The following is a 26,387-nucleotide window of genomic DNA, read 5'->3' on the forward strand; positions in this document are numbered from 1 at the left end:
TTTCTTCTTCTCCTTCTTCTTCTTCTTCTTCCTTTTTTTTTTTTTTTTCTTTTTCCCCCTGCATAGGCACAGTAACTATTGGGGATAATATAGAGGGAATTCCCTTGGCCTAGGAGATACAGGGTTTCTCCATCCCTGAAGTGTACTGTCATGGGATTAACTATAGACTCCTTGCATGATCATTTACTCTCCCCTCGGTGCTTTTGTGGTGTATGGAAGACTTCTGCTTTGTCATGGATGGTAAAATCAGTCCTCTGTATCTAGAGATCTTGGTGACTGTGCAGCTCAAGAAATGGAGCTAATGATGAAGGCTTTCTTTGTGGTTCTAACAGTTCTGCTTCTTCAGTGTTGTTTTAATTCATCTTCTGTAGTTGGTGTTCTTGGTCATTATGCTGCTCCTAGGATGGAGCCTGGGACAGAGTTTCGTTATGTTTCTGGAAGACCTATTCAGTTGCGGTTGTCTCAGTCAGACCTCTCATTCCAGAACTTTTTAAGGTTACCCATCATTGGTTTCTTCTTTCTGGTGCAGAGGCCTGAGAGGAAGTGATGCTGGAGGAAATTGTCAGTCTATGCAAAGTCCCTGGTCTGTCTTCCTCTCTGTGGGCACTTAGTACTGGAGAGAATAAGTGTCCCATTTTGATTTTCCTTCTGATAAAAATTTTATTTGGAATTTTTAACATATTTAAAAATGTTCAATAACTTAAAAAAGAGAGAAATTTGAACAATACCCCGATTTGAACTTATTTCTCTTCCCTCCCTTTATTTTTCTTTTTATTATTTATTTTATGGACCACACCAGGTGTACTCAGGAGTTCCTCATGGTTCTGTGCTCAGGAATTACTCCTGGAAGTGCTGTGGGGACCATATGGGATGTCAGGAATCAAGTCTAAGTTGATCAGGTACAAAACAAATGGCCTACCTGCTGAACTATTGCTCTAGACATATTTCTTCCCTTTTTGTGTTTTAAATCTTATCTTGATTTTGGAACTACACCCCACTGAGCTCAGGGTTTATTTCCAGGCTCTGTACTCAGGCATTCCTCCTGGTGGGACTCAGGGAACATTAACAGAGCCAATTTTTAAACCAGTGTCAATCAGATTCAAGGTAAGCACCTTAATTCCTGTGTTATCTCTCTGGCCCCAAAACTAGAGTCTCTGAGGTAAACAATGCTGACACTAAATCCTGTACAATTACTAAGATAAAAATTAAATCAACTCAATCAAAAAATATATAATCAGGGGCTGGAGAGAAAGCATGGAGGTAAGCTGTTTGCCTTTCATGCAGAAGGTCATCAGTTCAAATCCCAGTGTCCCATATGGTCCCCGAGCCTGCCAGGAGTGATTTCCGAGCATGGAACCAGGAGTAACCTCTGAGCACTGCCGGGTGTGCCAAAAACCAAATATATATAAAATCAAAAATATATAATCAAAAAACATATAAATTGAATTGCTCAAAAAAGCATATAACAAATTTTAAGGTACTATAGCCCACCCACCCCAGCCCCGTTCCTCTCAAATGAAAGATTTCTCTGGCATTACTCTGTTGTCTGCCACCTTCTTTCAGGCAACATGGGTAAGGACCCAAGAGATAATATAGCAGGAGGGCTTGCACACAGCCAACCCACACTTGGTCCTTGGCATCCCTTGTGGTTCCCTGAGCATCACCAGGAGTGATTCCTGAGTAGAACCAAGAGTAACCTTTGAGCATCACCAGGTGTGCCCCCCCAAATATAAACAACAAAAACAAACAACATGGCTTGGGACTTCCTACATCAACCTAGACATTGTTTGTCAAAGGAGCTCAATGTTGACTCTTGGCTCTCTGCTCATGGATCACTTTTTTTTTTGGGGGGGGGTGTCACACCCTGCGGTGCTCAGGGGTTACACCTGGCTCTACACTCAGAAATCGCTCCTGGTAGGCACGGGAAAATATATGGGATGCCAGGATTCGAACCACCGTCCATCCTGGGTAGGCTACATGCAAGGCAAATGCCCTACCACTGTGCTATCTCTCTGGTCCCCTCAAGGGTCACTTCTGAGGGTGCTGAGGGATGCTCTGACAGGTGAGTGCCTTAGCACCTGTACTCTATGCCCTGCCCCAGATGCTCTGGGTCTCTTCAGGGAAATCAGAATGGAAAATACTCTTCTTTCTGCTCTTTGATTTTGTCAGTAGCTGCAGACAGGCCACATTCCGGGGAAGTTTGGTTTCTCAGGTGCTCTGACTCCCTTCTCTTTTGTTTTGACAGAGACCTCACAAGCAGTATTCTCACCAGTCCTCTGCCAGCTGGGATCAATGCACAGGTCCCCTGAGCTGTTACCACAGGGTTACAGACAGAGATGCCTGGGGAGAAGGGTATGTGGTGCCAGGGACTGAACTCCAGGCATGACCTCTGAGCACTGAGCTATCTCCTGGCCCAGAACTCTCACTGTCTGCTATTTATCTGAAGTCTCCGATTGCTCTGGGTATTTGTTCCTTTGTCTCCTGTGAGGAAAAGAAACCTGTGCTTTGTACACTTTGTCACTTGTGTCCGAGCTGCTGATTCTATTACATTTTGTTCCCACTGAAGTCACTTTTCTGGAAATCTACTACACAGTTTCTGAGGATTCATTTTCCTTTCCTGTCTTTCTTTTTCTTTTCTTCCTTTCTTATTTCTCTTTCTTTTGAAGGGAATTGGTGTTCAGGCTCATTTTTTGGCTCTACCCTCAGGAGTCACTCCTGGTGGTGTTCAAGGGACCCTCTAGAATGCTAAGGTGACCCCAGTCAGGATTGGCTTGTGCAAGTGGCCTTCCGCTCAACTCTTTTTATGGTGAAGATGCTGCTTTTTTTCTGGCTCTTGACCCTTCTCTATATTTTCCTTTAGGGCTGTTGGTGATCTGCCTGTTGTTATTTCTCCTCTCTCCCTTGTGCTATGGGATGTTCTTCACAATTGAGGTCATTTTTATGTCTTTGAAAAGGCTAAATTGTCTCATCTAAGCAGGCCTTGTGGTTGCTTCAGATTTTCCTTTGCCAGAGTGAATATGGTCCATTTCCCACCCACTTTTCTCTGCAGGGCAAATCTATGGAGGAGCTGACAGGGAAAAGCTATTTATGACAGAATAAGCATAGGAAGGTTTTATCATGAAATAAGGCCAGGAAAGAAGCCTCAGAGCCAGGGAGTTACTTAAAGATCTAGTATTGCATGTCAAAATCTTGGATGTGACCCCCAAAACCTTCTGATTCCCCTGTGAGTAACCCCTGAGCATAGAGTCAGGAATTGCCCCTGAGTAATGCTAGGTATGGCCAGAAAGAAAGAAAAGAAAAGAGAAAAAAGCTGCAAATTGTTTAGTCGTTTTTCTTTTTAATGTAGTTTCAAACTCAGGGTCTTACACACACACAAGGCCTATGTTCTGTGCTCTGAGTTACACCTCAGTCCTGTTCATTTTTTTTTTTTGAGTTTTTTTAACCTTTTATTTCCAGTGAATCAAAATAGTTGTTGTGTTTTTTTAATAAAACTTATTTAGAAGGATGTGAGGGGTGGGTCTTAGATAGTACAGTGGGTATGGTGCTTGCCCTACACACAGCTGTCTGGGGTTCAACACTCATCACCTCAAATAGTCCCCAATTATTATTATTATTATTCACTATTATTATTCACTGCCAAGAATAATATCTGAATAAAGAGTTGGGAGTAACCCTGAACATCACCAGGTGTGACCTAAAAACAAAACTAACAGAAACTAAAGGAAGAGGTGAAGGGAGAGAAAAAGAGGAAGTATATGCCCAAGAGAGATCATGAGCTTCTCAAAACAGGAAAAAAGCAAGCAAAGACACATAGAGACAAGAAAGCAAGATAGTGTTCAAGGGAGAGCACAGGTTTGAAGAGCAATTGTTATTTACTTACTAAGATAATATAATGAATATAATATGTGGTGTGCTTTTATTTTCTGAAAGAAGTAACTAGAGTAGAGTGCTGGAGCAACAGAACAATGGTTAAGGCATTTGCCTTGCACAGAGCTGACCCAGATTCAATTCCAGGCCTCACCAGGAGTGGTCCTGAGCACAGAGCCAGGAATGAACACTAAGCACCTCCAGGTGTCCTCTATCCAAAATAATAACTAGATGGACCAGGAGATAACCCAGTCAGAGACACATGATTTGCCTTGCATGTACGTACAAAAACCCAAACTTGCTTTTAAACCTATTTTTATCTTCTATTGTTTTCTAGAAGTTTCCTGAATCTCATTTTGTAGTTCTTGTTCTTTTTCTAGGCTGCTCAGACCTTCTATTCAGTTTTTTATTGCTATTTTTGTTTTGGAGCCACAATAGTGGTGCTCAGTGTTCACTCCTAGCTCTTCAATCATAGATCACTCCTGTGGACTCTGGGGACAAGGTAGGGTACTAGAGATTGACCCTGGGTTGACCACATGCAAGGCCGGCACCCTACCATTTGTACTTCTGGCCTTCTATTTGTTACGTCCAGGGAACAACGCACCTTTCAAAGACACCAAGACCCCAGTCTCATGCAAAAGCAAAGGGTTTATTGTTCAAGCATATATGCATGGGCACCCAGCATGGCCATATGGCCAGAGGCTAAGAGCCCTGCTCACAAATCTAACAGTTCTTTTATAACACTCCAGTACAATGGAAAATTTACAGAACACGGCATGACAGTTGATTTAAGGAAGTTTAGTGACTTTTACATTTTAGGGAACATTTGGAACATTTATCACATACAATAACAGGTTGTACAGGTTCAGTGAATTTTCAGTTGCGGTCACCTTAACCTTTTGGGCTTTCTGGGCGTATGTAGAGACTTTTTAAACTTTTTAACTCATTCATGTTCCTTTTCATATTGACTTTTGTTTTGTTTTGTTGTTTATCTCGGCTGCTGTTTTGTTGTTGTTGTTGCTTTGGGGTCACACCCAACAGTGTTCAGCTCTGCTTTATCCATTGTGTGATCATTGTGGCCCCTCTATTGAGTTTTTTATTTCACCTACCACACTCTCCTTCAATATCATTTCTGATTGTAGTTCTCATTTTGGCTCTCATTCTTTCTTGTGCTTTCCTGACTACTTTTGCCATTTTTTGAGCTCATTAAATATCCTTATCATGATGTCACTAAATGACCATGGAGTTATTTTCTGAGAGGTTACAGAGCTGGTCATTACTGGTTGAACCTTCCCTGTTATTTTTGTATGTCCATTGAAAAACTATTCAGTGGGGGAAAAAAATGATATGGGGCCGGTGAGGTGGCGCTAGTTTTTAGAGAAGCTCTTTTAATGCTTCTGGCAAAACTGATTTCAAGAGGCCGGAGAGATAGCATGGAGGTAGGGCGTTTGCTTTGCATGCAGAAGGATGGTGATTCGAGTCTGGGCATCCCATGTGGTCCCCCGAACCTGCCAGGAGCGATTTCTGAGCACAGAGCCAGGACTAGCCCCTGAGCGCTGCTGGGTGTGGCCCAAAAAACAAAACACAAAAGCACACAAAAAATTATTTCAAGGCTATAAATTCCCTAAGATGTTACCAGTTCAAGAAGATCTGTATAGTTCCTTCAAATCTGAATGATAATGTAGCTGAAGAGAGTACTCTTGGAGAGGTGTTCATTTCGTTGAGTTTTTTTGTACTATATCCTTCCATATTTGGGGGCTCATAGAGTCTCATTTGATAGATCTGTATATCTTACAGGCTTTCCTTTGTGTATAGTTTCTTTTTTGATCTTGCTGCTTTCAACGTTCTATCTTGGTATTTTGTAATTTTGAATATAATGTGTCCTGGATTTCTCCTAATTGAATCTGTATTCACTGAGTTCCTTTGGGCTTCTTGGATCTCAGTGCCTGTAATCCTCAACTCTAGAAATTTATCATTATTACTTTATTCTTATGTTGTTTTGGGGCCACACCTAGCAGTGCTCAGGGGTCACTCCTGACTCTGCACTCAGGAATCACTCCTATCAGTGCTTGGGAGACCATCTGGGATGCCGGAAATTGAATCTGGTTTGGCCACATAGGCAACATAGGCAAATGTGAGCAAATGCCTTACCCACTGTACTATCATTCCAGCCCTCACTATTCCTTCTTCATTACATTTGCCTTCCTATTCTTCAGTTACTCAAATGAATCTTATGTTCTTCCTCTTGAGATCTTCCCATTGCTCTTTGGTATGCTATTCATTTTTTTTTCAGACTATTTTCCACCTTCTACTGTTTCCTCCTTATCATCTGTAGCTCCTGGATCCTTTTCTCAGTTTCTGTTATTCTGCTGTTTAAAACTTCTCTTTATTTTTTTATATTATATATGAAGAATATATCCTATTCTTCATTTCTGACTATAGTAGCTTTCATTTTGAATCTTATACTTTCTTATGCTTTAACAATTACTTGTACTATCATTTCTGGAAGTTGTTGAATACCCTCATCACTAAAAACACTATCTGAGGATTTACTGGTTGTTGGTTTTTTTTTTATGTCTTTGATGATATTGTTTTTGCTCATTGAGTTTGATGAACTCTACATGTTTTTTCTATTAGTTTTCTAGTCTTCTTACTGTGCTGGGATAAATTTTTGCAGTTAGAACCCCCTGGTCTAATCAGTTAGATGCTGACAGATTAAGCTGGAGGTTGCTCTCTGTCTTCTCTGTCCTCACAGAATGATACTCTTCTGGCATGGTGGAGCAGCAGTAGCAGGTCCTGCAGTACTGAAGTAAATCTTCATAGTTTGTGTGCCCCCCGCCCCATAAATCTCTGAGAAATTAAGCAGGGAACTGCTCCTTTTTTCCCTACCCATCTTCACTCAGTGACAAGAGGTCTAAGAATGAGAGACATAGTTTGTGGCGTTAGGTCTGGGAGGCTGAGGAAGCAAATAGAAGTTCAAAAGAGGTCAAACTGGGCCTGTTTAGATGGCGAATGTGAGGTGTGGAGGTTGCTAGAAAGAAAGGGACTTGCCTGAATTCAAAAAGGCCCTGGAGATGTTAGCCTGGACATAAATCTCACCTGAGAAGGTGGGGAGCAAGAAGATATTCTTGTCCTTATTTGTATCTATGTATTATTTATTTAGGGATTGGGAGCCCATTCAGTGGTGCTCAGGGCTTATTCCTGGCTCTGTGTTCAGGAGGGACCCTTGACAGTGGGTGGGAGACCATATGCAGTGGTGGGGACTTGAACTGGTAGGATGCCAGGCAAAGTCCATGACCTCTGTACTCCAATCCTGTTCATTGTTTTTTGAAGAGTCACTCAGCCTGGACTGTCCTGTTCTGTGAGCAGATAGTGAAGAGAAGGGGAAGGAGGCCTGTGAAAGGCCTGGCTTCTCAGGGCACTCAATTCCCACAGCATTGCCAGCCCCTCCTCACTCCCATCCTCCACTACTGACCATTCATGTCACTGTTTTCTGAACCTAGAGCAAACAAGAAAGTTCCAAGGACTGAAGCACCTGCTTTGCACAACGAGCCTAAGTTTCTTCCCCAGGGTCTAGGGACTACCTCAGCATCATCAGGTTCAGGGGCTGAACCCAGCAGGTCTTCCCTGTCCCTGCGCCCTGCTGGGAAGGCCCCTCCCTTGAAAAGATCTAGCAATGGCTAAAGAGACAGGACAGAAGGATGGTGTCTGTCTAGCACACAGTCAACTTGCTTCAACCACCAAAGACAAAGGACAAATGGCCCCAGTAACCCCGGGTCCCACCTCCACTCTCAGCATATTTGCCCACCTGAGTCATGGGGTATCCATCCTTCTGGGGTCACCCATCCATGCCACTGGTCCCTTCTGGACCTCCAGAGTCAGAAATTCATACCTAAGACTGAATCCCTGAGGAAGCTGTGGGGAAGAATGGGGAGCCGAGCTGATTTCTCCCCCACACTGAAGGGTCCTGTCCAGGTGCTAGACCCACAGCTAATCAGTTCCTGTATTATTATAAACCCAGAGTGAAAGGCTGATTGGTAGCCACAACCCAACTGGGCGCACACTCCCAAAACCAGGTGGGGTCTCCTTCAGGCTCTGATTTCTCCAGCACAGCCAGAATAGCTTCTCCTAAACTGAATCCCTCACCTTATCCCCCACTTCCCACAGGCACCCCATCGTGATGCCTCCAACCAGCTCAAAAAGCCTGAAGCCCTAGTACAGAGACAGCCTCTTCAGGACTTAGGGGGATGGGAATACCAGCAGCAGAGCTCTGAGTAGAAGGAGGCTGACCTGAACAGACTTGAACCCACAGTGTCTCACCAATCCTGGGCCTTGGGAGGTGCATCATTAAACCCATTTAGAGATGAGGCAATTGTGCAGGGCAAGTGGGAGCTTGCCCCCAAAACATAGTCCCAGAACTCAGGCCCAGGGTGGGACAGTGGAGCGGTCAGGCCCAAGCTAAGTCCCTCCTGTCTCCTGGACCCTGCCTGTCACCCCTGGCCTCACTGTGCCCCTAGAAGCTTTTGGGTACAGAACACACCCCAGCCCTGTCTCTGCATCTGTTTTGTCTATTCATGCCAATAGCCCCTTGGTAACAAGATGCTGCAAAGGACCATTTTCACAGTCTCTTTTCTGACTGGGGCCCAAGATGAGAACAAAGAGTTTTAGGTTTCTCCATGTGAGAGGCTTGAGACAAGCACGGGTCGTAATATTATCCCTCACCTCAAGAAGAAAATCTCAAGTACTCAAGATGGGGCACAGGGGTGCCATCAACTCAGAGTCAGATTGCCTTCTCTTCAACCTACCTATGAGGGCCGGAGAGATAGCACAACAGTAGGGCGTTTGTTTTGCATGCAGCCAATCCAGGATGGATGGTGGTTCAAATCCCAGCATCCCATGTGTGTGTCCTTCCCCCCCCCCACCCCCCCCCCCCCCGAGCCTGCCAGGATCGATTTCTGAGTGCAGAACCAGGTGTAACCCCTGAGCACCGCTGGGTGTGAACCAAAAACAAACAAACAAAAGTAAAGAAAATTCAACCTACCTATGAACCTCTGAGAGGGCCAGGGATGGTCCGGAATAACCAGACTGGCTCCTGTCTCTCACCTTAGAATGTTGATGGCTGAAGGCTGTTTCTCCAAGAGCTGAGAGGAAAGATGGCTGAGAAGGGAAAGGCTGTGCCCCACTAATGCTGGGGTGTTGTCTGGGTTCATTGCTAGACATGGGTCCTCACAAATAGGGGCCTGCCTGTGGGGTAAAGTAACCCCAATAAAGTTTGTATGGACGGGCCAGAACAATAGCACAGTGAGTAAAGCATTTTTGCCTTGCATGAGGCTGACCCAGGCTTGTTCCCCGGCATCCCATATGGGCCCCGAGCCTGCCAGAAGTGATTTCTGAGTGCAGAAATCTTCCAGATGTGGTCCAACAAACAAAATAAAAGGTGTGTAGACACATCTGGAGAAAGGGGAGGCAAGTGTGTTGTAAACAATCAGCTAAAGCAGGCATCCCTGACCTAGGACATCACAACAGGGGTTTCTGACAGACCCACGAGTCACTTTCTGAGAGGGAACACCTACACACCCACCCACACATAGCAAGTCCCCACTGAGGCTTTCCTAACCCTCATCTCTCCACTCTCTAATCCCAACTAGACCCAAATCAAAAGACTATTTTGGGGTGCCGGAAAGATAGAACAGCATGATGGCATTTGTCTTGCACACCGCCAAGCTGGATTTGATCCTTGGCATCACACATGGTCCTCTGAGCCCCACCAGGAGTGACACAAAAATGGAAACAAACCTCCAAAAAAAAAAAAAGTTGAATTTAACACTGGATTTCTCACAAATGCACCTGCTCTGTATTTGACATAGGCCCAAGGGACATGCTGGTCAGCTGCAACCTGTGCTCCAAGCATGGCCACCCTCCAAGGACTGAGCATTTAGCACCCCTGAGAGGTGACTTGGCTTGGGGAGCCCTTCTGTTGGCCCCTGTAGCCTCAAGGTCCCACTTCAGTTGACGGTGTTTAGTTGACGGTGAGGCGCGCTGCCGCCGGTTAACCAGTAGAGGGCGCTCCAAGAGTTGTTCAGATGAGTTTGCTTTATCTGGCAGCTTGAGAAAAGGGTGTCACCTCCTCCGGAAAGGCAGGCTGCTGAGGGGAATGAATAAAGGTCTCTCGAGAGATGATCTCATCCTCCTGTGGGGAATAGAAGGTTCCTTTCCTGTGCAGAGCAGAAAGTTCCACAGTACCTCATTAGCTGCGCACATGGGGTGGGTTGAAAGTTTAGCAAGTCTGGACTGACATTCCCACTCTGTGGGCTTAGCACAGTGCCCACATTTGCAAAGCTCTTTTCTTTTTTATTTGTTCTTGTTTGTTTGTAAACTAACTGTCTTACGTTTCAATGTGCCCTGATACTCTTTTCCTTTGTGATTTACGCTTTTTATTTATTTATTTTGGTTTTTGGGGCCAGACCCTACTGTCTCAGGGATTACTCCTGGCTCTGAGCTCAGAAATTACCCGGCAAGCTTGGGGGACTATATGGAATGCCAGGGGTCAAACCTGTTTCAGTTGCATGCAAGGCAAATGCCCTGCCCACTGTGCTATCGCTCCAGCCCCAACTTTGATTTTGTTTTGATTACTGCTCCTCACACCCCTTTTTCCATTTGTGTCTATTTTCAAGACATCAAGATATGAAAGGATACTTGTCTTGAGTTCTATCTTTTTGATTTTATGCTTGGGGGTTTTATTTGGTTTTTGATTTGGGGCCAAACTAAGAGTTGGTCAAAATTTACTCCTGGCTTTGTGCTCAGAGATACTTGTGGTGATGGTAGGGGGAACTCTCATGATGCCAAGAATTGAACCCAGGTCAGCTGCATGAAAGGCAAGGACACTCCTCTCTGTACTATCTCTCAGGTCCTAAGGTGATGTTTCATGACCCAGCATGCAGTCTATCATGAGGGGCGGGGAGTGTTCTCTTCCTGGGCAGGGGAGCTGTTGGTTCTCTTTCTAGCAGGCCTAGACTCAAGTGTTTGGTTCTTCTGTTCCCTGGCCTTAGAGACGTCCTTGTTTTCTAGCTCCAAGATTTCTGCAGTTCTTAGTCCTACCTAAAAACCCTTCAGAGGATAGACATAGAATGACTGCACTCATTTGTGGAATAAAAAAAAAATAAGAGAGTATGGTACTAATACCCAAAAACATTAAAGACAAGGGCCAAAAGGAATAGTCATTCTGTTAGAAAATTTGGTGCGATGGTAGGATGCTTGCCACAAATAACAGGGACTGCAATTAGGGCAGAGAAGGGACCACTATGATGATGATAATTGGAAATGATTACTCTGGTCAAGAAAGTGTGTGCTGAAAGGAGGTAAAATGATATGCATGATACTCCTTCACTAACAATTTTGTAAACCACAGTGCCTAAAGGTAAAGAAAAAAAAGGCAGAGAGAGAGGGGAAAAGCATGCCAAAGAGAAGGGAAACTGGGGGTGGGGGGTAGAGGGGCTGAGCAATAGTGCAGTGGTAGGACATTTGCCTTGTACGCAGCCAACCCTGGACCAACCCTAATTTGATCCCCAGCATCCCATATGGTCCCCCGAGCCTGTCAGGAGTGATTTCAGAGCTCAGAGCCAGGAGTAACCCTTGAATGCCACTGGATGTGACCCAAATCCCCCCTCCAAATAAAAAACTAGGGATGCTGGTGATGGGAAACATGCACTGTGACGTGTGTATCTCATGGTGATTCAATTACAAAATTATTAATTTAAAAAAAAAACTCTGGATGGGAGGGAGAGAACAGTGAGGAAGTCACTTTCCTTGCATGTAGCTAACCTAGGTTTAATCCCTAACAGCACAGGGTCCCTGAGCCTTGCCAGAAGAAACCCCAGAGAACAGAGCCAGGAGTAAGCCCTGAATACTACCAGCTGTGGCCCAAAACTCAAATAATAACAACAAAACCCCTCCACTGGTATCCACTTTCCACACAAGGCTTCTCCAAACTAGAGAATTTGACTCAGTTTTGACACTCTTCCCAGAACCAGTCCAGTCCCAGCTTCCACAGGCTAATAGCCCAGTCTTCCTAGACCACCCTCCACTTCAGACATGTCCGGGTTGTTCTCCAGGCTTCTGGCCAGACAGCTCTAGGGTGGGCGCCCCATGACCCTCTCCTTAAACTTCAGTGTCATTGATAAGAGAATCTGGTACCTGTGCTAATAGCCAATCAGTTACTATCAATAACATATCAGGGTTCCCACTACCACTTCCTCAGCATTGATCAATTTGTATGAAGGTGCAGAGAACTCATGAAACCTGCTTAGTCACTTCACACGACCAAGGACTCAAGTGAGAGACAGATGTGGAGAACTTTCATCTGGACAAGATTTAGACAAAGCAGCTCTGACTTTAGGAGGTTTGACATGGGAAGCTGTTCCCCAACCTAGAAGTGTCCCTAAGTCACTTTTTTGTGGGGTTCACTGTTTAGGCATGACGCTATATCATGGGCCAATGGCAATTGGACTGTGTCCCTAGCATAGGCTTCCCAGGAAATGAGAGGGAGTGGACACAAGACTGGGAGTCCCCAGCTTGGTTCAGGCAGGTTTCCCTGGCTACTGGCACCCATCTCTGCTAGTGCTCAGGACCTGGTAGCAATGCCCAGCCTTGCCCTGCCACCAACATTCATGAACAAAAAAACATAGACATGTTCAACATGCTTCGCTTTTGGATCATTCCAAACCTCTGGAATTTTCTTTTCTTTTTTTCATTTTTTGGTGGTTTTTCTTTGGGGGACACAGAAGCTCCTACCAGCTTTGTGCTGGGTTGAGAGGGAGAAAGACCAGCTGTAATAGATGTGACTCCCAAACTTGCTCAATGCTGCTAGAAATCTAACCTGAGACTCCAGTGAGAAGGCATGAGCCCAGTCAGCTCTCTTTGGTCTGGTTTTGGAGGTGTGTGTAAATGAGTATAAAGTAGCAGGCAGCACCAGTGGTGCTAGGAAAACAGTACTCGGATTGAACCAGGATTCTCCACACACATGCACACACATGCACACACGCACGCATACATACAGAAACATTCACATGAACTTATTCAGTTAGGCACGCAGCCTTTATTTGAGGAGCCAGGGTAGGGGGGGAAGCCTGAGGACCCCTATAGAGTCTACCTGGCACCCGCTTCTGGCCACCTGGGCCAGAACCCAGGGAAGGCCTGGAGTCCAGGGAGAAAGAAGGGGAAGGCTGGAGGCCTGCCAAGCCTCCCAGCAACCCCCAAGCTAGGGAAAAGGCCTACGGCCTGGGGCCTCCCCAAACCCCAAGGAAATTTATTAATGTTTTCAAAATGTAATATTATATAGATAAGCAGAAAATAAATATATATTTAAACTTTATTGATTGATTCATTGATTGATTGATTTCTGGGCCACACCCAGCAGACCTCAGGGATCACTCATGGCTTTGCACTCAGAAATCAACATGACAGTCTGGGGGAACCATATGGGATGCTGGAAATTGAACTGGGTCCCTCCTGAATCAGCCGCATACAAGGCAAATGCCCTACCACTGTGCTATATCTCCAGGCCTAGAAAATAAATATTACTAGTACACGTCTAAGGTTCTAATATGCAATATCACCAAATTTACCAGTCACCAATTTTACCACAGTCACCCAAACTAATGAACTCTATGATTTAACAAAGATTCAGAATGAAGAAAATTAGAGACCCTGGAGCACATTTTCACAAACGAGATAACCCAATCTGTGAATAATATAAAGTCCCACCATCCCTCATGTATTTAAGCAATTCTCCTTTGGGGAGAGGGAAGTGTGATAATGATGAAAAGGGGGCTCCTGAGTCCTACACAGGGTGATTTCTGAAAACACCCCCAGGTGATAATGGGCAAATAAGGCATGATAAATCCATGCTCCTGTTTCAGAATAGGGTAGTGCTCAGACAGATTGCTGTAAAGGCCACCAGGGGGTGCTCAAGAACCCATGAAGTGCCAGACGTGTAACTCAAGGCCTGCCCCTTAATCCCACATCAGGTAGCTTCCAGCCCAGTGTCCTATAGATGTAAGAGGTACAGAAAGGACTTTTACTTGTACCCACTCATTGGCCTCCAGTTCATCAAATCGCTATGGAAGGAACTAAATAGAACCTGAAAGTCCATCCTTGAGTGGAGGAGGAGAACTGAACTGCTTTAAGGCCCAAGTCTGGGGGGCCAGAGCCATAGCACAGAGATAGCACCGCAATAGGGCATTTGCCTTGCACACAGCCAACCCAGGACAGACCCGGGGTTTGATTCTTGGCATTCCATGTGGTCCTCTGAGCCTGCCAGGAGTAATTTCTGTGCCCCCCCCCCAAAAAAAAGATCCAAGGTTACTCCCAGGGGGTGGTGATCTTTGAGGATTGGGTTCTTGGCCTCCCAGCAGATTTGTCAGAGCCCTTTGAAGGATCATTCATTCGAGCGGATCAGGGTCCTGAGCTCCACCGCTGGCAGCATTTGCCTGCATTCAGGTCTCGAAGCAGAGCACTGATCTGATGTCATGTCAGGATGACATGACATGACATGTCAGGATCAAGCTGATGTCAGCATCGCTGTGGTTACAGGCTCTGTTGTTGGGCCTCTTCCTGGAAGGGTCGTCTGGATCTCAGATGACACACAGGTGGGCATGAGCCAACATGTCTCCTGGATCTGCTGAGCCAGGAGCTCTGCCAGGTGCTACTCCTCCTGGGGTAACACAGTTCTCACACTGGACCAGCCTGAAGAGGGGGAGCAGCAGGGCCAAGAGGCCAACAACAGGCAAATACACTATAGCCTCTGCAGGCTATGGAGACAGAATTGGGGGGCTGGCACTGCTTCTACCAGTTTCCTGAGGGGGAAAAAATCCAAATTGAAAATCCACAGAGGATGATAGCCCCTCTGTGACTCTCAACTCTCCCAGGGCTCCAACTAGTTACTACGGACACAGAAAACTCCAGGGAACACCTGGAAATTTCAGTCAGATTCCCCAGTAGTACCCACAATTCCAGACAGACCAGTGACGCAGTTGATAATGGGGAGGAGGACTGAGAATAAGCTGGGTTTTTACTCCATGAATAAGCTGGGTTTTACTCCGTGAATGTCCAGTGGCCTACTGGGAATCAGAGACCATAGGAACTGAAAGACCTGTGTTTGTTTGTTGTTGTTTTTTTTTTCATCAAAAACTCGGAATGAGGCAAGAGCAATAGCACAGAAGGCAGGGTGCTTGCCTTGTATGTGGCCAAGCCAGTCTTGAGCCCCAACATCCCATATGGTCCCCTTAACACCCCCTGTAATGGTCCCTGAGCACAGAGTCAAGGGGAAGCTCTGAACACTATTGGGGTCAGTCGCATTCAAAAAATAAATAAATAAAATCTCTGGAATGTTTTATACCTAAAATCCTACCTTGAACAGTATTGTAATTAATGGTGCCTAAAACTTTTTAAGTGAAAAGGTTATTATTTTAATAATTCCTAGGGGCCAGAGAGATAGTACAGAGGGTAGGGCATTTGACTTGTATGCAGCCAATCCAGGAAGGACCCAGTTCAATTACTGGCATCCTATATGAGCCCCTCAGCCTGCCAGGGGCAATTTCTGAGCACAGAATCAATAATAACCCTCGAGTATAGCTGGGTGTGGCCCAAAAACTAGTCAATAAATAAAGTTTAAAATAAAGTTTTAAAAAATAAATTCCTGAGCCAGAGAGATAGCACAGTGGCGTTTGTCTTGCAAGCAGCCGAACCAGGACCTAAGGTGGTTGGTTTGAATCCCAACATCCATATTGGTCCCCCCGTGCCTGCCAGGAGCTATTTCTGAGCAGACAGCCAGGAGTAACACCTGAGCACCACGGGGTGTGGCCCAAAAACCAAAAAAAATAAATAAATTCCTTATGAGAAAAATGATACCACACTTGGTTGCGAAAAAGATGTTTTTGAGGGCTTGAAAGATAGTATTGTAAATAGGGCTCTTGCCTAACCAAGAGGTAGGCTTAACAGGGTTGGAGAGATAGTACAGTGGGTAGGGCACTTGCCTTGTACATGGTCCACCTGGGTTCAATCCCAGTACATATAAGTTGTACCTCAGCACCTCCTTGAGTCCCACACCAGCAGTAATTTCTTTCTTTTTTTAAATAATTTTTATTTTGACCAAAGTGGATTATAAATTATTCACAGTAAAATTTTAGATACATAGTGACATTGAATCAGGGGCATTCCCACCATCAATGTTGTCCTCCCTCTACTACTGTTCCCAGCATGCATCCCATATTCTCCTCCTTTGCCCCCTGGGCTGCTAGTATGTGTGATCCCCTCTGTGTCTAGCTTGTTGTAGATTGGGTATAGATCCTGTTGTCGTTGGCTTTGGATTTGGTGTTTAAGTCTGATCATTTTTTATTTCTACTCAATATTCATACATCTTTCTTTCTTTCTCTTCTTCTTTCTTTCTTTCTTTCTTTCTTCTTTCTTTCTTTCTTTCTTCTCTTCTTTCTTTCTTTCTTTCTTTTTCTTTCTTTCTTTCCTTTTTCTTTCTTTCTGGCTTTTAGCAGCAGTAATTTCTGACTGCAAAGTCAGGAGTAACCCTCTCGAGCATCATTGGGTGTGGTCTCCCTCCAAAAAAGCCAATAGTAGACCTAATTCCTGACCAGAGGCACTAATATAGGTTGCTTGAGCCCTACCAATAGTAATTCCTGAGCACAGAGTCAAGAATAAATCTGGCTTTCCAATCTTTTGAACGGTCTGTCTAGATTCCAAAACCTTTGGGAGCTGTGAGTTGGAACAATGAAATATAATACATATATATAATTACACTATTTATGAACCTTTTTAATGACCAAAATAAATATCTGTTTGGGGACATGAGTGTGATTTTATTTTTTTACACCCCTGGCTGTGTTTAGGACTTACCTTTGTCTTGGAGCTTAGGAATCACTCCCAGCTGGTGCTCAAAAAACCGTGGCAATGCTGACCTACGAAGCCTTGCTTCCCTGTGCCAATGACTGTGCTCCAGCCCTGTGAGCATCTCCTGGCCCTGTATGTGTATGATTCTCATACATCCACTGTCACACAACTTCATTTTTCATCCCACAACCCTCCACAAACTATAAGCGCTCCACCCATTTCACAGTTCCATAGACACCTAGTTCGAGGTGGATTGTGCTAAAATGGAGGGTGCTCAGAGAGTAGCTGGAAGTCTGGCCATAAGGAATGGTTGCTGGGGGGAAATAGGGCATGGGGCGGGCCAGCCTTGCAGACCAGTTGTACAGGAGAGAAGGGGGAGTAATGAGGAAAGAGCAAGAAGCCTTACTATGACGTTGAACCTGAGATATCACAAAGGAGGTAATTTCAGAACGCAGTACAGGAGATGGGGCTAAATTTTCCAGGAGGCAGAAGAAAACCCATAAATAAAACATGGAGGCATGAGTGGACAGTGGAAAGATCAGACCTTGGCCACAGTCTGAGATGGGATGTGGGGGGAGACAGTATCCTCTTATGCCAGCAGAGGGCGCTCATGCAAACTGTGCAGAGGACCATTAGGGTGGAGAGCATATAGCATTTAATTTCGTGTGCTTGGTTTTCCACTGGTCTCCCAAAGGTCCCCCCATTCCTTGCTATTTCTCTGACTGTACTTCCAGGCCATGAAGCACCCTGCATCTACCATTTCTCCTAGTCCCAGGCTTCTCTCCAGATAACTGGAGTAAGACCCAATCACTGAGGAAGAATTTGGTCAGTTGCAGAGAGAAAGCAGGATGCAAATAATAAAACTGAAGAAGAAATTGAGACCATTTAGAAAGACTTTGTTGTGACTCTAGAGTTAGGATACGTTTTGTGAATCTCATCAGAAGCTGTGTTAGTTGTTTGGGCTGTGGTAACACAACAGCTAGACCAACTGCCTTCAACCAGCTTTCCCCAACTCTTATACACCTATGATCTAGGAAAACAGGGTTCTTTAACAAACTGGCAAAGACAGAAGCCGATGTTGATAATATTTTACTTATTAAATCCAATGCTATAAATTACAAATTAAAAAATTTTATTGGGGGATGGAGGATTTGGGCCACACCCAGCTACGCTCAGCACTTACTCCTGGCTCTGTAATCAGGAATCACTCCTGGTGGGGCTTGAGGGACCATATGTGGGGCTGGTTTTGAATCTGGGTTGATCCAGGCAAGATTTAACCACTATACTCTCTCTCTGGCCCCATTAGCCCTATTTTTCCCATTTTAATCACTCAGATGCTTCTTTCTAGTGAACTTTACATTTTCAAAATTCTGAAATGATCAACAAATCATAGAAAGATATTTCTTTAGGGACCAGAGTGGTAGGGCATTTGCCCTGCATATGGAAGACCTGGAATGGACCCAGGTTCAATGCCCAGCATCCCATATGGTCCCCCAAGTCTGCCAGGAATGATTTCTGAGCGTATAGCCAGAGTAACCCCTGAGTGCCGCTGGGTGTAGCCCAAAAACAAAAAAGAGAGAGAGAGAGAGAGAGAGAGAGAGAGAGAGAGAGAGAGAGAGAGAGAGAGAGAGAGAGAGAGAGAGAGAGAGAAGAAGAAGATGTGACCTTAAGCAACATGACTTCTCATGGTTAGAGAGTGGACAATGCAGAGAAGGGTTGGTGCCATTGGCTTCTGGCTAGAGTCATTCTCCCTGGCTTGCACACAGCCAACTTCATGGTGTTTGCTCACATCACAGAGGACAGAGTGGCTGCTCATTCTCATGTAAGGGCCCAATGAGTTCAGGACATCCTAGTCTTGAAGATTTTCTCTGAGTCCAGGACCTCAGACACTGTACATTATGCTTTAGTACTTAAGTGGGCTGAAATGGGGGTCAAGCCCAAACAGTCCACATCAGAATCCACAGTTGGATTTTTTGGGGGGGGGTCACACCCAGCAGTGCTCAGGGATTACTCCTGGCTCTACACTCAAAAAATCACTCTTGGCAGGCTCAGGGGACCATATGGGAAGCCAGAGATCAAACCACCATCTGTCCTGGGTTGGCCGAGTGCAAGGCAAACACCCTATCACTGTGTTATCGCTCTGGCCCATACACTTGGATTTTAACATGATGAAAGCACCATGCTACTAACTGGACCCAGGAATTCATTCAGCAACTGCTTCACACTTCAACGCTTCATGTATGATCCTAAAGAGAAACTGAGGTTGGGGCTTCAGCACTGTCATCGGTTGTCTGAACGTATGGACACAGGCATTCACTAACGTAACCTAGACTATTCTCCCCACAAGCACTGCTGGTCTCTCTGGCAGAGCAGCCGAGTGGCTGAACAGTCAGGGGGAGCAAGAATTTAAGCAATGGGGCCAGAGCAAAAGACAGCAGATAGGGTGTTTGCCTTGCACATGACTGACCCAGGTTGGATCCCTGGCATCCCATACGGTCCCCTGAGCCTGCCAGGAGTGTTTTTGAGCGCAAAGCTAGAAGTACCCCTGAACACCACTGGGTGTGCCCCCAAAAAATATTTTCCATTATGGAACAGTCTCAGCTCAAAGCTACCCACAAGTCCTAGTTCAAGTTCTGAGCTCCAAGAGGAAAGCAAAAAAAAGGGGGTAGCATATGTCTCCCCCAAATTTGAGGCAAGGGCAGGAAATACACATTCACTACTCATCTTTTTCTTTCTTCTCCCTGACTTTTGAGTGTTTTTGTTTGTTTGTTCGTTTTTTAGTGAGCCACATTTAGCTCTGTGCTCAAGGTGCTCAGTGCCAGGATTTACGCCATTGTCACTGCAAAGGCAAATGCCTTAACCTCCATACTGTCTCTCTGGCCAAGTCACAGAAATGAGCTTACTTACCACATTCAATAATTTCCTGATCAAGTTCTGCCTCTTATGCACTTGGATGTTCCTAATCTAACATCTGAACTGGTCTCAAAGCTACTTTCAGAACATAAAATAACAAGCCACTGCTCAGTGTGGGCCACAGAATTATCTCTGAGCTGATAATAATTCACCCAGCAGAAGATCTCACAGGGCTGCAGAGAGCCCAACAAGCTGAGCACTGGCTTTGATACAGAGGCTTGGTTGACCATTGGCTCTGCATGCTCTGAGTACCACTGGGAGGACCCCCAACATTGACTGAAAGTAGCTCCTGAACCTGAGTATGCCCCTGCCCCCCCCCAAAGAAAGAATTTACAGTCTGTAAAATGTATTTATGAAGAATTAGCCACTGGTGTCCTTGGTGCAGGAAAGATACCCAGAAACAAGACATACCCAGAAACAGGCTATCTTAAAATTTTTCCAAAGAAAAATATTTATTAAAAAAAGAATTAGGGGGCCAGAGTCATAGCACAGCAATAGGGTATTTGCCTTGTACCCAGCTGAATCAGCACAGACCTAGGTTCAATCCCCAGCATCCCATATGATCCCCTGAGCCTACCAAGAGCAATTTCTGAGCACATAGCCAGAAGAAACCCCTAACATTGCCGGGTGCCCAAAAATCAAAATAAATAATTAAATAAAAATAAATCGAGATGGAAGATAATTTGATGGGCTGGATATTTTCTGTGTGAGGCCTTCGCAGATTCCTAGAACCATAAGGTCCCCCGAGTGGGAAGTTGTCCCCTGAACACAAAGACAATTAGTCCTTAGGCACTGCCAGGTGTGGCTCCTCAAAATAAAAATATACCAAAAATAAGGAGCTAGAGAAGATAGTACAGCAGGTAGAATTGCCTTGCATGCATTATCTGGGTTCAATGCTCATCATCTCACATGGTCATTAGAGCACTGCCAGAGTGCTCTAAGCACTCCTAAGCATTACCAGGTGCAGCCAAAAAAAAAAAAAATGAAGGAATGGGGCCGAGAGATAGCATGGAGGTAAGGTGTTTGCCTTTCATGCAGAAACAACGGTTCGAATCCCGGCATCCCATATGGTCCCCCGTGCCTGCCAGGGGTGATTTCTGAGCATAGAGCCAGGAGTAACCCTGAGCGCTGCTGTTGACCCCCTCAAAAAAAAAACGAAGGAAGAAGGAAGGAAGGAAGGAAGGAAGGAGGAAGGAAGGAAGGAAAAGGAAGGAAGAAGGAAGAAGGAAAAGGAGGAAGGAAGGAAGGAAGGAAGAGGAGGAAGGAAGGAAGAAGGAAGGAAGGAAGGAAGGAAGGAAGGAAGAAAAGGAAGAAGAAGGAAGGAAGGAAGGGGAGGGAGGGAGGGAGGGAGGAGAGGAAGGAAGGAAGAAGGAAGGAAGGAAGGAAGGAAGGAAGGAAGAAGAAGGAAGAAGGAAGGAAGAAGGGAGGAGGGAGGGAGGAGGGAGGAGGGAGGGAGGAGAGGTGGAAGGGAGGAGGGGAAGAAGGAGGAGGGGAAGAAGAAAGGAGAAGGAAGGAAGAAGGAAGGAGGAAGAGAAGGAAGGAAAAAGAAGGAGAAAAAAAGGGAGGGAGGAGGAAGGGATGGAAGGAAGCAGGAAGAGCAACCAGAACAGGGAATATAACTTAATGGTAGAGTATATGTTTCACCCTCATAAAACCTGATTCAATCCCCAGCATACACAGTAAAAAATTATCAAGTAAGGGGCTGGATCGATGATGCAGTGGTAGGGTGTTTGCCTTGCATGCGGCTGACCTAGAAGGGACCAAGTTTCGATCTCCTGCATCCCATGTGGTCCCCCAAGCCAGGAGCGCTTTCTAAGCACAGAGCCGGGAGTAGCCCCTGAGCATCACAGGGTGTGGCCCAACATACACACCCCAAATTAACAAGTAAATAAACAAATTAATTATATGAAAATCCAACAAAATTTATGGGGAAGGGGGACAAAAAAGTTCAGATAGGGGCTGGCGCAGTAGCACAAGCATTAAGCTAGGACAAACCATGGTTTGACCCCCTGGCATCCCGTATGGTCCCCCAAGCTAGGAGCGATTTCTGAGTTCATAGCCAGGAGTAACTCCTGAGCATCACCAGGTGTGGCCCAAAAACAAACAAACAAAAAAAGTTCAAATAAGAAATTGTAGGGTGGGGCCAAGCGGTGTGCTAGAGGTAAGGTGCCTGCCTTGCCTGCACTAGCCTTGGACGAACCGTGGTTCGATCCCCCGGCGTCCCATATGGTCCCCCAAGTCAGAGCAACTTCTGAGCGCATAGCCAGGAGTAACCCCTGAGCGTTACTGGTGTGGCCCAAAAAACAAAAAACAAAAAAAAAAGATATTGTAGGCTGGGGAGATCACTTTGAGGGATGAGTCTGGGCCACACATATGGACCTGACTTTGACCCCACACTATTTGGTCCCCCAAGCACCATTGGAGTGTCCTCTGATTCTTTTTCAGTGCCACACCCCAAAAATAAAATTAAAAAAAATACAGCTTATAAATAACAGGAAAAAATGAAGAAGAAAAGAAAGAAAAAAGAAAACCTTCTTTCCCTGGGGCAGAGGATAATCAGGAAATCAAAAGCACCTTTGAGTTATAAAAAGAAATGAGTTATGTGAAGATGGAATCAGCTGACCCCACACCCACAGCCTAGGCATAAATCAGAGTGTTTCCAGATGCTGCAAACAACCACAGAAATGCAGCCACAGCCAAAGCTCAGGGCCTTTTCAAGCTCTGCAAAAAAAAAACCTTTTGCTTTTTTCATTCTTTTTCTAGATTTTGGACCACACCCAGCCATGCTCAAGGTCTGCCGGAATGGAACTCAGACCTATTGCATGCAAAGTTCAACCTGTTCAGCATCTCTCCATCTTGCAGGTTAGGTTTGAAGCAAACATTTTAAACTGCTTCATCCCTTTCTGGTGGAGGGAAGTTAGGATGGAAGTTGGGACTACCAAATTCCTGTGGGCTCTATAAAAATGCTGCTCGAATCCTGCAGTGCCAGTAATATCCGGGACACCCCAAAGAGCTCAGGGACCTTTAGAGATGCACGTGGCAATTCTTGGGGACCATGTGATGTCAGGAATCAGAGTGGGGCTGACCACATGCCAGGAATGTGCCTTAACCCCTGTACTCTCTCACCAGCTTTTCATCAATTGTAAGGCATTTTTTAATTATCTCTTTTCAAAAAAAAAATAGCTAAATTCTTTCAAATTTTGTATACTATTTAGTTTACTTTTAAAACACTATTTAGAATAATGATGCTTGTTCTTTTCTTTTTTTTTTTTTTTAATTTTTGTTTTTCTGCTCTTTCCTTACTTACCTTTTGTTGTTGGCCTGGCGATGGCCAGGGTCATTCACACATACTCAAGGCTTGCAGACTTCAGTCTAGGTGCTCACACTTCACTGTGGCTCTGGGTCTCAAATATCAGACACCAAAAACACACTTGGCCTGGGAGCCAGTGCCAGGAATCAAACTCAAGACCTTGTGCCTGCCAGTCACAGTTTGGTTTTGTTTGTTTGGAAATGGTGGCACTTCCCCAGCCTCCTACGAATTTGTGCTTCGTATTTATCTTTGAATTGCTTCTGAAAATGTTCTGTGGCGTGTTTCTCATTTTCTTTTTTTCTCTGTTACATAGTTCTGTGGGGGCAGCGAAGACATTTGTTCCTATCCCCTGATTTTTTGGACTGGTAGAATCATCAAATTAGCATCAGATGGATTTAGAAGAAAAGGACAAGCTTAATTAGATACATATGAAGGATCTGCATAAATAAGACTTAAAACCAACAGGACAAATTAACCAAGAAAAAAAACAAACCACCTTGGGCCAGAGCAATAACACAGTGGTAAGGCTTTTGCCTTTCACACAGCTGACCCAGGACAGACCCAGGTTCAATTTCTGGCTTTCCATATGGTCCCTGAATTTCTGAGCACAGAGCCAGGAGTAACCCCTGAGCGCCTCTGGGTGTAGCCCCAAAACAAAAACAAACAACAACAACAAAAAGGACAAATTAAAAGTCTCCCAAGAAATGAGACCAAAGGGAAGAGAGCTAGAAATTCAGAAAGAGAAGAAAAGTTCAGGGAAAGAAGAAAATAACCAATTTTCCTTATTCTAAGTAAGTAAGAGAGCGGTGAAGTTTCTCAAGAACACATCAGGGCAGAGAGCTGGAAGGCACGCATGAGTTTGCATTGCAGGAGGCCCAAGTTTGATCCCTTTGTGTTCCCCAAACACTGAGCTAGGATGACTCATTCTGAACCTCAAGTGTGGCCTCCAGACCACAGACCTCTAAAAAAAACAAATAAATTGTGCCAGGCCTCACTGGACCCCAAGCAGGAATAATCCAAACACACAAGAGAAGACTTACTTTGGCCATCTTGGTTGATCAGGAACTGTCTTTCAACCGAGTTTGCCACACTGCAATTCCACAGACACTTGCAGAGAAGGTGGCATAAACTTGAACACTTGCAGTCACGTGAGCAAAATGTCTGCCCAGGAGCAGGGGCAGGACTTTCAGAGCACCCTCCTGTGCCTCTGTCCTGGCTGCTGGAGCTCAGTTCCACAAGCAGAAGAGAAAGAGCAGAAACATCAATGACACACTCAGCAGGCAGATGCAGAAAACTAGAAGAAAAATCAGCTGGAAATCTGTCCTCTTGAGATCAAACACTCAACCTGTCTGGATTTTTGTTGTTTCAAGGGCCACCCCTGGCAATGATTAGGGAACTCTATGCAGTGCCAGGAATGGAATCAGGGTTAGCCATTTACAAGGCAAGTGCCTTAAGTTCTGCACTAACTTTACCGGCCCCACATAGCATGTTAGGGTTTTGTCTAGTTGGTTTTGGTTTTAATCCACACCTTGCAATGCTCCAGGTTTACTACTGGCTCTGTACTCAGGGATCACTCCTGGAGGACTCAGGGAACCATATGGTACATGGAATCGAACTGGGTTAGCCAGATGCAAGGCATCTTATTGATACTATTCTCAATACTATCACTCTGGTCCAAATAACATGTCTTAAGAACCAAACTCCTGATTTTTCTTAAAAGCTCTGTTTCCTAGCGGCTTCAAACTTTTGAGTGTAAATGTACACTTCTAGAAACACTCATACATATTCTCACATGTACATATACTCTCAAATTCACTCATATACACTCACAGATACACACACACACACTCACACACACACACACACACACACACACACACACACACACACGCCAACTCATACACTCACAACACTCATATACTTCTTGACTGCAGGACCCTCTCTCCTCCTCCAGAGGAAGAATCACCCCAAATCTCCCACCTAGCTTAAGTCAGAGCCCAGATCTAGTCCTCTGAGCTATCTACTGGCTCCAGGCAGGGCCAGACTGGCAGTGTGGTAGCTCCAGGCAGAGGATCAGCCCAAGCTGCTTCAGCGCTGGATTCTTTGTTCTTTGTGTTCACACTGTTTTCTCCAAGTTACCAGCACACAGGAGTAAACTGAATGTTCTCCCACCCAGCCTCTTTCCCTCATTTCCTGTGCCAAATTTTGTTCCTTCATTTCTGGCTGACTTGACTCCAATGATTACTTGCACAGCTGAAAAGACATTTGTTTCCTACTATTCCATCTGCCCACTCTCAGTTAGTTTTGTTTAAATAGAATTTCTGTTTCTTAAAAAAAAAAAAAAGGTAGGTTGGAGTGATAGCACAGCAGGTAGGGCTTTTGCCTGGCATGTGATCAACTTTGGTTCGATCCCTGGCATCCCATATGGTCCCTGAAGCTGGTGTACCCCCCAAAAAAATCAGCAGAAGTCAGAGTAAAAGCACAACAGGTAGGGCCTTGTATGTCGCTGACCTGGGTTCAAGCCCGGTATCACAGATGGCCCACTCAGTTCACTAGAAATGATCCCTAAGTACAGTTGGGAGTAATCTCTGAGCAGCACTGGGTGTGGCCACAAAACAAAAAGCCAGAGAAAGCACAGCAGTAGGACATTTGCCTTGCACGCAGCCAATTCAGGACAGATGGTGGTTCAAATCCCAGCATCCCATTTGGTCCCCGTGCCTGCCAGGAGTGATTTCTGAGTACAGAGCCAGAAGTAACCCCTGAGCACTACCAGGTGTGACAAAAAAAATTTAGCTGAAGAGAGGTACAGCATTTGCCTTGCATGCAGAGGGCGGTGGTTCGAATCCCGGCATCCCATATGGTCCCCTGAGCCTGCCAGAAGCGATTTCTGAGCATAGAGCCAGGAGTAACCCCTGAGCACTGCCGGGTGTAAACCCCCCCCCCTCCAAATTTAAGTGTATCTGCAGAAAGATTCTAATGTTTATGTTCAGAGAAATCTATGAAAAAATGTTGTGATATATGTAAGACAAAGATATGAAAAAATATATAGGAAGTTTCCTAAATATAAAATAAAAGAAAGTCTAAAAATAAAGTCCCATTAACCAAAAAAATTAATTTTAAATTTAAAAAAATCAGTTGAGAGCAAGAGCAATAGTACAGTACTTACTTTACCATGGTCAATCCAGATTCAATCTGAGCTCCCCATTTGGTTCCCTTTGTCCCACCAGGTTTAATCCCTGAGCCCAGAGCCAGGAACAAATCCTAAACACTTCCAGGTGTGGCCCAAATACAAACAAATAAGAAAATGAAATAAAGGTTCCTTTCTACCATGGATACAGTCTACAAAGCAGTTTCTTGTCCCTTCTGTCTTTGTTTTACTCCCCACCCTCTGCTTTATTGA

Source organism: Suncus etruscus, chromosome 10 (genome assembly GCF_024139225.1).
Source record: "Suncus etruscus isolate mSunEtr1 chromosome 10, mSunEtr1.pri.cur, whole genome shotgun sequence".
Lineage (NCBI taxonomy): Eukaryota > Metazoa > Chordata > Mammalia > Eulipotyphla > Soricidae > Suncus > Suncus etruscus.